The sequence below is a fragment of the Urocitellus parryii genome, chromosome 3 (genome assembly GCF_045843805.1).
Source record: "Urocitellus parryii isolate mUroPar1 chromosome 3, mUroPar1.hap1, whole genome shotgun sequence".
Classification (NCBI taxonomy): Eukaryota; Metazoa; Chordata; class Mammalia; order Rodentia; family Sciuridae; genus Urocitellus; species Urocitellus parryii.
In genome coordinates this window covers 12,103,708-12,118,219 of record NC_135533.1, presented here as the reverse complement: position 1 = coordinate 12,118,219, position 14,512 = coordinate 12,103,708, and the positions used below count along the sequence as shown (strand labels likewise).

General features: G+C 46.2%; 1 pseudogene; it reads left to right on the top strand.

Moving 5' to 3' along the window:
* Positions 1-678: 678 nt before the first annotated feature.
* Positions 679-1,182, top strand: LOC113199655 (T cell receptor beta variable 10-3 pseudogene; annotated as a pseudogene).
* Positions 1,183-14,512: the final 13,330 nt, after the last annotated feature.

Genomic DNA, 14,512 nt, shown 5'->3' with positions numbered 1-14,512 from the left:
CCAAGGTCTCACCTAAAACAAAGAATTCATATCCACAGTGATGCACTAAGGCTTCAGAGTATATAGAAGGACTCCTGTTCCTGACTTTTTGTGAGACTAGTTAAAAAAGTTTTTCAAGTGGAAGTGACCTTGATCTTGATGCTCTTAAAACTTTCTGGTGGTCAATGATTCTTGTAGTCAAGAATAGCATGGCATACTGACACCTAATTCCCAGAGTTTGGGCAAATAGAAGAACTAGTATAAGGAACTTGTTGATGATGTTTAAGCAGAGAAGTTACAGAAGGCACCATGACTGCCATGCAGATGTTCCTTATATTGAAGAAATATTGGAAAGAGTTAAAATTACACACAAATAAGAAACTATATACTTATAAGAATAAAAGCTGCCCAGAGGACCAAATATTCTTCCTAAAATTTAGGAAGGATGAATCCCTCTTATAGTTTAAAGCAGACTACAAATTCTTTCCATTCATAGATGTTGAATTGTGCATATGTAGCATAAAATATTACCATATTTCACAATATTATATATACATATATATGTAATTGAAAGTTGACTTTTCCCTTAGGGAAGGGTTGTGGTAAGTTATTTGTACAGCTCATGTATGTGTAGGGGACAAGTCATCACTCGGCTACTAATGGCAAAAGTTCTATTTCCCCAAAACAGACTCCGAAGACATGGGACTCTCCCTCATTCCTACAATGAGAATCAAGCTCTTCCTCTGTGTGGCCTGCTGTCTCCTGTGGGCAGGTGAGTGCTGGGCATGGGGGCTTCCTTCTCTGGAAGTCCAAAGCCTCAATCCAAGTATCTCTTGAAGTGACATAAACTTCTCCTTTTCTACCACAGGAGACATGGAGGCTGGAATCACCCAGAGCCCAAGAGATGTCATCACAGAGACAGGAGAAAAGGTGACTTTGAGATGCCACCAGACCTACAACTATGACTATATGTATTGGTATCGACAAGACCCAGGGCAAGGGCTGCAGCTGATCCATTACTCATATACTGTGAACAACACTGAAAAAGGAGAAGTACCCAACGGATATAAAGTCTCCAGATCCAACACAGAGGACTTCCCCCTCACTCTGGAGTCGGCCACCCGCTCCCAGACATCTGTGTACTTCTGTGCCACCACTGACTACACAGTGCTCCAGGGCCACCTCCTGGCTGCACATAAATAGGAAGACTGTGGCTGCCTGTGCTCTGGAGCCCTGGCCACCCCAGGAAGCAGAGCCCTTGCCAGCCTGGGGACCTCAGAGCCTGGGCAACAGCCCTCAGTGCTGAGGGCCTCCCCTGCCAGTCTCAGCCTGACCTCAGACCTCCCCGCCCCTTAGCTTGCTGCTGCTCCCTTCAGCAGCCCTCTCCTTCTACCTGCACAAGGAAAGTGCATCTTAGTGGAGGTTCCTGTGGAAGGCCTTGCCAGTCTCAGGGCCACCACCTTCTCCCCCCAGGGCTCCAGTGTCTTCCTCATCCTCCTAGAGGCTCTTTAACTTCAGCCCTGAGTCTCCTCCCCCATGACCTCTGCTCCTGGCTGCCTCCATCCTGGGGGGAAGCCCTAGGGGTCTGTGTCATGTGCCTTCCTGTCTCTCCATCCTCCCTGCACCTGTCCCCTGGCTGTCAGCTCCTGTCACACTCTCCTCTGTGTGTTATTTCCCCATGAGGACTTGTCCTCCCAGGGTGTTCCTTTGGCCCTAAACATATGTCCCTCTTCTCATTCCTGGGACTACTTCATTCCATCATGAAAGTGTATTTCAGGTACACTAATCCTTAATTGTGGCATGCAAAACTTTAAATTTATTAGAAAAGATAAAGTAGTTTTATCATTTCCTTGAAGGAGGATTTGACTTTATTCAAGACACAAAAGAAGACAAGCCATAAAGAATGATTTTTTTAAATCATGGCAGTTGTAGTAAAGTATTATAAATTTAAATCACACTTTCTGGAAGGTCAAGAGAAGGACCTGTTCTCTTGTCTTTTCAGTCACTGGAGACCACCAGCACCTTGGCTCATGGCCCCTTCCAACTTCAAAGCCAACAGTGACCACTTGAGCCTTCCCTTGGGCTGTGTTACTCTGGCTCTTCCTCCTTTTCCTTCCACATCTTAAGACCTTTCTGATCATAGCAGCCTAGGGGGGACATTCTAGGGTAATCTCCTTTTTATCATGTCCCTGTTGAGCCACCGTAACTCCACTGGAAACTTCATGTCTCCCTTGCTATGCAATGTCACATATTCACAGGCTCCAGGGACTAGTCATGCACCTCTGTGGAGGAATATCATTTGGCCTGCCACATGTAGGCACCTGGAAATAGAAGGAACAAACAATGCTGGTGGTTAGAAAGCAGGGAGGAGCCTAGTCTTCCACTCTAGGTTCAAGACACCCTGTAAGAGGACTCTGCCTTCAAGGGAAGCAGGCACATCAGATGCCTCCAGCCTGCCTGTAACTGTGGGTTATCTAAAGTTGTCAGGTTCTCTCAGATGCAGGGGACTCAGGAGGCTGTCTGGGTGTCCACAGCACATGCGGACTTCTGTTCCTTCATTGTAAGCAGATAACGTAATTGACCACCCAAGAAACAGCAGGCTTCAGCTCTCCATAACGCCAACCTGAGAGGAGGTGTGCTGGGGGCAGGTCCTTTCTATAGGGAAGAGGCAGGTGTTCATGACATCAGTGCAGTCCCCGTAGATTCACAGTGAGTTGACCTCTTCCTCCTCCTGGGGAGCCACAGGTCAGCTGGTACCTAGCAGAGGGTGATTTGGTTGTGAGTGTGTGACGGGGTCTTGTGCCATCAGTGAGAGCAATACCAGAGCTTCCAGGAGAAGCTGGTTGCAATGAGATAGGGGATTCGTGTTTCAGAGCTTGGAGTTTGAGGTGCAGAGGGAAGGAATGGGCAGGCTCTGAGGTGAGGGGATCTGGAGAGGAGTCATTGAGAGATGATAATGTCAAACAAACTGCAGAGGGCCTAACGTGTAGATCTGTACCTCAGGTCTTTTAAAACTGAATCCAGTCCTGACCACTTAGTTCATCACTCAGTTCTACAGCCTCCTCTGGAAGGAGCTTTTAAGTTGGGGACAGTGGCTCACTGGATGATGTCACTAACAGATGTATCTTATGAGAATAAAATGTCCTAAGATTCCTTTCTTGTTCCTGTTCAGAAAGGCCCTCTAGGTCTCCCACATCTGCTCTCACCCTGCTGTGAGCAGCCAGACCCTGTGTTGTGTGGCCCTGTGTGTCCTGGAAGCAGTGAGTTCTTAGAATATTTAGCTTCCTCCTGCTGAACTTCCTTTTTAATAGCTCTCTATATTTTACTTTCCTGTCCCCCAATTCTCTTTCTTTACAGAGCTTACAGATGCTAGGGTCAACCAGACACCCAGGCAAGGTGACAACCAGTGACGCTGAGATGTGAGCCCACATCAGGACATACCTATCTTTTCTGGCCCAGACTGTGGGGCAGGGGTTGTTGTTGCTCATTTATTTCACAAGCAGGTCTGTCCTAGATGATGAGGGAAGGCCCACGGATGGGTTCTCAGCTGCCATGCTCAATGCCTCCTCCTCCACTCTCAAGATCCAGTCCACAGAAAGCAAGGACTCAGCTGTGTACCTCTGTGCCAGCAGCCCAGCCACAGAGCTGCAGAATCACCCTGTGCAGGTGCAGAGACCTGTGCTTCCCCTTCTCCCTCCAGCCCCAGCAGCCCTGAATGAAGTCATCCCTGTTCCTTCCTCCAGCTAAGATCTCTACCAACTCGGGGTGTGAAGAAGACAGAAAATGATAAGCTATCAACACTGGAAATCTTGGTAGAAAATAACATTTAGGTTATGTGTTTCAAGATTCCTCAAAAATTTTTTGTGAGCTCAAACTCACTGGTCAGGGAAACCTTAAGGACCTACAGCCTAGACCAAAAAAGTCTTCCAGCTTTTTTACCCCAGGTGGGTGTGGGAGCCCTGATGAGGGCTGACCTGCCACCTTACCTGCCTCTCCATGCTGTTCGCCTCCTAAGCTATAACAGGTCCTTTCCCCCCATGAGTTATCGTTATTGTAAAGGAAAGTTCTTAACTAAGATTTTGAACATTTTTATTTCTTGTTTCTAATTTGAATTAATATTTCTGAGAGTCTTTTAAAGGCACTTGGTAAAATAGGCAGTTTAGCTGTGAGCTACCCATCCTAGAATGAAGATCCATGTGTCTCTGCCCCACATGAGCAAGGCCCAGTGCCAGCTGAAGGCTACTGTGGACTCTGAATCCTGAGAATGTTCTCTGATGGTGAGTGGCCTGCTCTGGAACATTCATGTGGAGTCACACTAGAACTTCCCAGATCCTGCAGGCCTCTCCAGTCTTACTTTACCCCCTTTCCACCAGATCCAGTGTTCTTCACACAAATCTGCATGCTTCTTCTGATCTGTGCCAGCAATGTCTCCTTAGCGTTTGCCATCTCCTGGAAATGACATTAATTCTTCTCTTCTAGGACCTTATTTCTATACCCATGGATTCTCAAACCCAACCAGGTCATCCTTGTGAACTGGTGCCAAGGATACCTGTGTCCAAGTGACCAAGACAAATCAGGTTTACCAGAGGTCTGCCACATAGCCATGTTCCATTTTTCATTGATTAGATTTTGTCACTCAGGAGCTCTGGATTTCAGTGTAAAAATACTGCAGAATGAAGTATAGTGGATTTGGAACGTGCATGGAGAGACATCCTGTTTGTATCTGTTCCTCCTTCTGGCTCCTCTCCTCTGCTGCCAGACCACTTTGCTCCCTCCTGTCTTAATGCCCCACCCCTTTACACTGTGACATTGCAATACCACCTTCCACAGGTGCACTCTCTTGTTTTGTGCTCTTACCTTCAGCTCTGTCTTCTCATTCAGCCCTACTGCTCACTGCTGGCCCTGCCACCACTCTTGGTGTCTGTAACCTCACGTGGACAATTTATACACACGTTGACTCCTCTGTTTCCTGACCTCTTCACTTATGAGGACTTTTCCCCTGCAATTCTTGTCAGACTTGCTTCTCTCCCAAGATAATTATCAGCTGAATGAATGAAGGAATGAATCTTTCTCTCTCTTAGCCTTGATTCCTTAGGAGGGATGTTGACATTTTTTACACTAATAATAATTAGGTATTTGACATGGAAGCTAATAAATTCATAGGCTTTGCATAAATCAAGGAATAAATAGACTTAAAGAAACAAATGCAAATCAAGTGCTTGGAGCTGCTGTTCTGTAACACATGGTAAAATCTGTGTTCCTTCAGGGTAGCTCCAAGGTGATGTCATCAAGCACCACCCTTCTCATCACTTGCAACAGGTGCTTTGACCTCTTTCCCACCAAGCCTCCCTGTTCTCCTGCTTTGACTTTTCTATTGTTGCAAAAAGCCTTAATTTACTCTATTGACACAATTCAACAAAGCTTAGGTGGAAATGTAGAACAGAGGAAAGTGAAGGTGTGCAGGGTTTGTTTTAATAGCGCTTGTTTAAGATGCCCCAGACTTTGCTAAGTGCACAGCTCTCCTCAGAGAAGATCATAGAGGCCATCTAGCAGGAGACACTAAGAAGCTAATGATAGGAACCAGGAGTCAAACACAAAAATCAAAGAACTTGTTCAATGGCATGGAAAAAGGATAATGCTTCTTGTTGGTTGAGAAGGAACAAGGTACTTTCAAATGGCATTTTAAACATTTGGAAATTCTGTTTAATCTTAAAACATTAGGTAATAGCATAGGGAGAGAAAAAATTATTAAACATATATCATTCCAGTAGAAATAAATTTTTAAAAAAAGACCTGCAATCGAAACAAACACCGTTCAATGCCTGGAACACACCAGAGTTCAGAACAGATTGAGTTGATGAAAAATATGGGAATTTAGTTTGCTATTCCCTTGGGCATTGAAAGGAATTTTGGGGGAAGGAAACACACTTATTCCCTGGAGAGATGCCCTTGATGGGCAGGGGTGGGGACCCTCTGAAGCCTCATTTCTTCCCCTCACTTGTCTTTATGGTAGGAAAACTGAATGATCTGTCTGTGAGTTTGAAGGAAGAAACTGGGCATGCTCAGCTCAGGCCCTCTAAGTTGGTTTTTCCACCCATGAGGAAGATGCTTCTTTCTAGCCTCATGACTCACAATTATGGTAAAATTAATCAGTAGGCCAGCCCCCCTCCTCTCTGTAAAAGGAGAGTCAAGCCTTGATACTCTCAGTTTGGAGGGTTCTTAGCCAGATCACTTGGCTACAAAGTTTAGCCCCTCTTCACCAGCACCAAGTTTGACATTGGGACTTTACATTCCTACAGGAATTGAGAGAAATATCTCGAAGTTTAGGATTAATGAAAGGCTCAGGGCTGATCCCTGAACTTTGAACCCTGGGAAAAAAATTTTGGAACTGAAGACGCTATTCTTGTGCAAATTGGTTGAAACCTATAGTGAGCATCAGGTCTAGGTATGGTTGGGATCCTTCAGACAGTCAGGAGCATAGCACTCCCACAATAAGGTCAGGTCAAAATAGGGTGTGTTTTTTGGTTTTTGATGTTGTTTTCCACAGAGAAGCACACATGTGAAAAAGAGGAGGAGCACATGATTCCCATCCACTTCCACCCACCTACCCGTGTCTCATGAACCCACAGATGTTTGCTTAGGGGCCGGTGCTGTAGTAGATAAGGACCTTGTCCTGAACCACTCCAGATAGTCATGGAGACAGAGGAAAGCACACATCTCTGTGATAGTGCAATCCAATTCCCTTCCTGCAGCAGGACAGTCCTTGATGAAATGGAGGATCTTGTTCAGCAAGCACAAGAAGACCACTGAGACAGCTGTGAGCTGGCTACTGAAGGAGGTATGGAATGGCCCCTCCATGGCCCTCAGTCCATGCTTCATGGGCACTTCCAGGCCTGCATAGGACAGGGGAGAGAGGGAGCTGGTGGGAGATCTGTGTGCTTTCGTGCAGGAAAAGCAACACAGAGACTGTAAACCAGGCTGGGTCCTTCCTACTGTGTGATGGGATTTCAAGCCAAAGTCCCCAAGGGGATGGTGCAGCTGTTCTGAGTCAGAGGGGCCCTCACCTTCTAAAGCCCACATGTATAATCACCAGAAAAAAAATTTTCTAGGACCTAGGATGTCCACAGTCATATTTATTTCCCTACGAAGGATCATAGCACCAAGGAAAGAGATGCCCCAGTCATGGGCTGAACTTCTTATTTTCTCACAGTTCCTGTTTCATGACGCCTTATATCCTGGGGCTCAGCCCTAGGTGAAGGTAGAGATTCCCCATCCTGGAATACTGGGTCCTGATTCAAAGTGATATCCCTGGGTTAGGGGTACTATCTTCTCTCCAATCCCTGGATCCAGCTTCTGCCTTCTTCATGCCAGGGTCCCTGGATGCTGCAGAGCCTCAAAACACCTGGTCAGGGAGACAGGACAAGACTGAACAGAATGTATACACCTAAACAAACACACACACACACACACACACACACACACAGTGACACAAATAAACCCTAAGAAGAAATGAGTGCACACAGCTGATTCCCTGCCAGTAGGACTAGTGTGCACTGGCTAACATCCAAGCCACACAATACTGGTTTCTCTCAGGGTCCATATTCTCCAGTTTGGGGAATTGAGGTGTATTTCTGCACCAACACCAAGAACATGGAGCTAGTGTGTTCTGTCTTCTCTAGGAACAGAAATCATTTTACTATCCACACCCTAACCACCAGGCCATTTCCTAGATTTTCATCTGCTCAACAGAACCTTAATTTGTTGGTATCAGTGGATTTTTCTTTCAAGTCAAATGTTAATGGTTGAAAGCCTGTCATAAGAGTGAGAAGATCTTAATTAACTACAGGGGAATTTATTGAGATGCCTTAAAGAAAAGTAAAGGGCTCCTTTATCTCTGTTCAGTCCACACCAGTGCCTGAAGGACTAACCAATTTTGAGATTGCACTGTGGTGTGGGAAGGGGAGGACCGTGCACCACAAGAGAAGCAGTCTCAGCTTGCACCAGGAGTGTGTGCTGGAGAGTCCATCTCCTCCCAGGGATCTGCTTTGACATCCTCATACTGACTACTTCCCGATTCTGGAGAAGTTTGGGGAAAAGCCCTTACTAAACAATAAATTATGTTGATTTTGCGTGTCTAGAAGATAGGGCTGGTCAGTGAGAGAAATAATGTAGCTCTTCAGATTTAAAAAGAAAATTGTTGAGTCCCAGAATTGGGGTGCTGAAGGCACATCCAAGTAGAATTATCTAGCAACAGTTTGATATGTGACACAAGAGGGAGGGTGGAGTGGTCTGGGAGGCTGCATAGGAGGGGTAACATGAGAGGTTACAACTGCTGGAGGTGCAGTCAATCTGCAGAGGGTCAGTATTCACATTTGGAAGGAAGTGCTCTGAGCAGTGACAGGGACAGTGATGTCACTGCCAGGCCAACCCCTACCCTGGGAAGGCAAGAGGTCCCAGAATGCTCAGCTCCACTGCTCATGTTCACAAGGGCCTCCTCTGGGTAAAGCCTCTCCTGCATACCCTGCCATGGTTACCAAGATCCTTAGCTGTGTGCTTCTGCATGTCCTGAGAGTAGGTGAGTCCCCAGATAAAGAATCTGAGCTTTTGGACATAGCTAGTTATGAATGCCATCATGTTCCTTACACTGTACCCAACTTCTGTCTCTTTTTAGAACTTACAGATGTTGGAGTCACCCAGACACCCAGGCACGAGGTGGCACGGAAAGGACAAACAGTGACTCTGAGATGTCAGGCTATTTTGAGCCACAATGCCCTTTTCTGGTACAGACAGACTGTGGTGCAGGGGCTGGAGTTGCTCATTTTCTTTAGAAACCAGGCTCCTATAGACGATACAGGGATGCCCAAGGATCGGTTCTCAGCTGCCATGCCCAATTCCTCCTCCTCTACCTTGAAGATCCAGCCCACGGAACCCAGGGACTCCGCTGTGTACCTCTGTGCCAGCAGCTTAGCCACAGCGCTGCAGAATCACAGTGTGCAGGTGCAGAAACCCTGGTACTTCCCCGCTCTGTCTCCCACACTCTCAGCGGTTGTCCTAGGCTGCTGTCCTATCTTGGGAAGGACACGGGTCTGGTGTTCTGTTGCGGCTAGGCACAGCAAGAACAGATGACAACAAAACATCACATCCAGAAGATTGTGTAGAAAGACATAGGGTTGGGGTGGGGTGCTGGCTCCTGATGCCTCACAGGTTTCTCACAAGAACAACTGAGTCCAACAGGAAGGCCAGTGTCACACGTGGGGCTCGGGACTCAACTGACATTTGGGATAGAATCATTCCATTTTGAATGAGGGTTTCCTCAATTGTATTTGAATTTTGAAAACTGATAACTTTGGGAAGCAACTGCTCCTAATGCTTACAAAGGTCCCCCCAAGAGATACAACACACACGATCTCTAGTTGAGAACAGTTAAAATATGTTATTTTTTGAAAATACTGGGATTTTGATATCACCCAACCAATCATTTCACTGAGAAGCTAGTCAAGAGTCCTTTCTCGGTCCCTGTCCCGGGGTTATCATCCCAGGGGCTGGAGTTTTGGGCAGTGCCTCTGCTACATAGCTTACCTCTTGCCGTGGGACTGGACCACATGCCCGTCCACTTCACAGGCTGAGAGGCAGAGGGAGTCCTGGTCACTGGTGTCTTCCTGGGGTGGAGGCTCCTTCTCTTTTCCTGTGGCAGTTGCTTCTAAGGCTGAGGCGCCTCAAAGAGGATCAATTCACTATTCCCGCAGTCCTTCAGGGGCCCTTTTCTTCCTGATGGCATAAGCCTGACCTTGGGGGACCCCATGCCTGGCTTGTTCACACGAGGGGCACCAGGATCCTCAGAAAGGGGTCTGTTGAGAAATAGATCTTAGATGAGAAGGTCAGGGATCAAACTCTCCTCTCCCATGTGGTCTCTGTCACTAAGACCCTTACCACCATACTGCCTTGGCTTCACTGCAGGACAGTCTTAGCACTTTTGACCTTGGAGCCACAAGGAGGAGCTGTGACTCCTTAGAGATCTGGCAAACTCTGAGCAAGTCCTGAGAGAATGCTCTGGATGGGAGAGAGTTAAGAGGAAGTTTGGGTTCATACCTCTGGGAAAGTGTGGTCTGCAGGAGCTGAGGTCAGTGCTGTGGTGTGGGCTGTTATACACCCAGCTGTGCCCTGTGCAGTGAACGGCAGGTGTTGCTTCCCAGATAACAGCCTGGACTCTCAGATTGTTGCATGTGGCCTCCTGGGATTAGAAGGAGGATAATTTGAACTGGGGAGGTTTGGAGACTCAGGAAGGTGCAGACTGGGGACCTGTGCCTGATGGAAATAAGAGAGGTTCTGGGGGTGCAGCTCAGCTCAGCTCCATCCTGTACAACCAAGCCCTGTGGTGATCCAGCTTCCAGGCCAGGTGATGATCCTGAAAGCCCAGGGTGTCCTTAGGGAGTCTGCAGAGATAGCAATAAATGGGGGAACTCCAGTGCTCAGGCCAAATGAGACCTATAGCCCCCTTCCCCTTATTCCTGAATATCAGAAAACTGAACTAGAAAGGTTTTTACTCTTCCTCTTCTACTGGGGGGTTCTCTGTGATCATGGGGCAGGCTGTTTAACAATGCAGGTAATTCCTATTCTGGATGCGAAATGTTTCCATCAAAATAGCAGCAATCCTTTCCTGATTCTACCTCCCACATCTGTCTTCACCTCAAAGGACCCATGGAATCTAGAATTGTCCAGCTGAAAAATTGCCTGATAATTAATACCAAGTCACCTGGAGACACAAAGACTTGGTGCTGCATTGTAAACAGTGCACAGATGAGAGTTGGGATTTTTCATTTTGTCTTTTCTCAAGGTTGTCGTTTCAACTGTTTTTTTTTTGTTGTTGTTGTTTTGTTTTGTTTTTTTACTTTAAGATATTTGGAATTTCTTGCATTTCTTCAAAATCTCAGAAGGCAAAAAGTTTTACATTTTCTGAGGGCTCTAATAATCGTGCAAGAGAAGGCAGCTCCTGAATCTCCCTGCTACCAGGTTGATTCTGCCACATGCTCTAGGTGAAAGTCCAGGAAAATGGTTGAACAGAAAACTGACACAACTTGGGATGACTGGTCTTGAAGTTCACCCTGGAATGAACAAAGGAATCCACCGAAGAAGGCTCATGTCTCTGTACTGCCTTATAATTTTTTTTTAACTTTTTGAATTATGAGCCATTTTCAAAATCTGCTGAAAGTAATAAACATCAGATAATGCAGGAATACTAACTTCTCTTTCTTTCCTTTTTATTTTTCCCCACCCTGGTGTTGGGGATTGAAGTCAGGGTTTCTTTCCCATGAGCTGCCTCTCCAACCAGCCCTCTATATTTCATCTTTTGTGTTTAGACAGTGCCTCACTGAGTTGCTGAGCCTGGGCCCAAACTTGCAATCCTCCCTCCTCAGTCTCCAAAGTCACAGGGATCACAACGTGTGCCATGGTGCCCAGATGGGAGAGACATTTCTAAGACCAAAATTAAATACTGAAAGCAAATAACTTTAACTCAAGGCAGGAAATTCAAAGTACCCCTGGACTTTTCTCACTCCTATTTTTACAAATCACTTATACTCCTTTCCCAGTAGTGACAATAAGTGTTTAAAGTCATTTTTAAAGTTAATAAATAATGCCTATGCATCATATTCTTGTATTGATTTTTTAAATGTTGCTTTCAAAGGACTGTAGATTAAATCCTATATAATCCATATAAGAGTAAAAATATTAAATGTAAAGGTTTTACATGGATAGGTGAATGTTCAATAAGTAAACTGGATCATCATTTGAACTAATGACTTATAAAGTTGAAGTACAAACCTGTGACAGGATGCCCTTCTGACTTGGATCTGAATTTCCATTTGGAAAGCTGGTAGCTGCTGAGCCCCCTGCAGACACAAGATTGCACTAGTTGCTATGCGTGTTGACATTCGTATTTTGACAGAAATAAAAGGGATTGCTTTCTGGGTCAGAGGCACCAGGATGAAGCCACCATCTGGGCAGAATGGACAGGATGCCTGTCCTTGGTCTCCTTGTAGACAGGAAGCTCACTCTGAGCCCCAGTGAGGAGAGACAGAATCTGGTGACACAGAACTCCTGGTGCCAAGGAGTTCTGTGTCACTTGATGTGATTGGCAGGAGAGATTCTCCCTCCACCCTTTTGTGCCAGGGCACAGCATTCCCCTGTGTTCCTAGAGAGTTGGGGGAAGGAATCAGCTGTGCCAGGCATAGCTGTGGTCTCCTGGAAATCACTGAGAGCAGAGCAGTCATGCTGGGTGTGTTTCTAGAATGAAAGATTTTGTTTACAGAACACACCAATGCACATGCCTGGCCCACTGAGACCCCAGCTTCAGTACAGATGTAAGAAGAGGTTTAAACATTGAACAGAAAAATCATAACCAATGTCCAGAATTTGTATCTGGGAGTCGTTCCATTCAGTTATGGGTGCTCCAGCTCCTCTCCAGCATCTTCTCATTCCCAGTGGCTACACAGCTCCCCATCTTTTCTGTGGACTAAGCACCTTCCACACAAAAGGCCTTTCAAGACTCTTCCCTCCTTTCTCTTCACTGAAGCCTGGCTCTTGGGATCCCAGCACCCGCCCTGGATCCTTGTGCAAAGGTTTCTGCTTCTCTAGTCCAGCCGCCCCTGTCAGTAAAGAAGGTGCCAAATCATTCATATAATTATTTCCCTTTTCCCCCTTGGGTACTTCTTGATAACCATCTTCTTTTCTAATCTCTTGCCAAAAATATATAACAGTAAAAACTAGTTTGAACTCATGTACAGAATGCTTCTTAATATCTGTATCTTTGGAGCATCTTTTCCAGGGATGGTCCATTTAATTTGCTCAAGGTCACTTGTATGAAATGGCAGGAAAAGTAAATGTTGATATCTCTCCATTAGGAATGGTCTCATCTTCATGTGCTCATGAAGGCTGCTCTGCTGTGTGGCCCTCTGTCTCCTGGATCAGGTGAGTCCTGGGCCCATGTGACATGGTACTGTTGACCTTGCCTAGATTCAGGACTAGCTCCTGGGATTTTCCTGAATTCTGCTTCTTTCTTTTACAACTGTATGTAGCCTCTTTCATTTCACTTTCTTCCCTCCTCCTTTCCTCTCTCCCTAATTCCTCTTTGGAAAGGCTTCACCCATAAGCTGTATGGTGCTTGAGGTGGGTGCAAGCACCCTGGTCAATATGTCCTATGCCTAGGTGTGCCCTAGTCAAGCTCATAGTTCTTCAAGAGCCGGACAGAATGCTCCATATCATTGATTAATCCCATCATATTATACATGAGAAAGTGTTCTGCCTCCTAAGGAATTTAAATGGAAACAGGGCTTATTATCTTGCACATTGATTCATATCCTTATTCCAGATATAATACTACTACTTTGTGCTCTGGTCAGAATATATACAAGATGAAAGACAGAACGCCATTCTCCCTCCCTGACATCAACAGGCACAGCATATCTGGTGCTCAGGAATCATGCTGGTCATTCCTGTTACAGCTGTGTTCCTGATGTGAGTTCTGTGCTCAGTAAAACATAATAGAACACAATGGGTTTGCAGGGGGCTCCCCAGCAGTTGGAAGCATGGTGAAATTCCAATGTGTGGATCCCTGTGAGTCACAAGCCTGCCTGGCACCAGGAGTTGATCCTGGTGGTTGCTGACCTGGGTCTATTGACAGAGGGAACCACCATGTGAACATTGTGCTTCATTCATCAATAGGAGGCGCTATTGCCCCACCAAGCTCTGAGACTGGGGTAGAACCAGGCAGCCTGGGAAAGGAGGGGACTATTGGAAGGCATAAGTAAAAGTGACTCTTAACCAGCACGATTGGGCACTGTGTGAAGACATTTTTGGTTCTCATGAGCAGGAAATGGGATGCTACTCCAGAGGCCAATGGTGCTGCTGAACACTCTACAGTGCACACAACACCTCTCAACTAAGGATCATATAATACAATGTGTAAATAGTACTGACATTGATAAATCATGGTTCAGTAACAAATTGTAAACTATGTATCCCAAAAGAGGGCCATCTGTTGATAGCTTAAGGACAGGGAAATCATTCAACATGGATTTCCCCAACTTACAGGCTGACAATGAACTCTATAAAATTTTTGCTCCCAATACACAGTGACTTCTTAATCTCTAGCCACCTTCTCAAGCACAGAACCACACAGCTCTCCCTCTCCAAAGAGAACATTGCAGGCAGCAGGGTTGCAGCTTAGTCCCCTAGAGGTCACATCAACAGAGTGTTCCTGACAGTCATCACAACTTAAATGGCTGCAGCTGGTGTTTGGGTGAGAACTCAGGGCAATCTCCTGCCCACGCCTAAAGTGGTCCAGGGGCCACTGAGCATCAGCAGACATTGAAGGGAGCCTTGATGTGAGTGGGGTCGTCCAGCATTACTAGAAAGGCAAAGGAAGGGTCCAGAGCAGGGAAACCAGCCTCATTCTGACACTGTCCTGAAAAGGAGGGGAAGGGCAGAGGGGGCTCCTCCTGGGGCTCTGAGGGAGGGAGGGAGCTGCTGGTGCAGG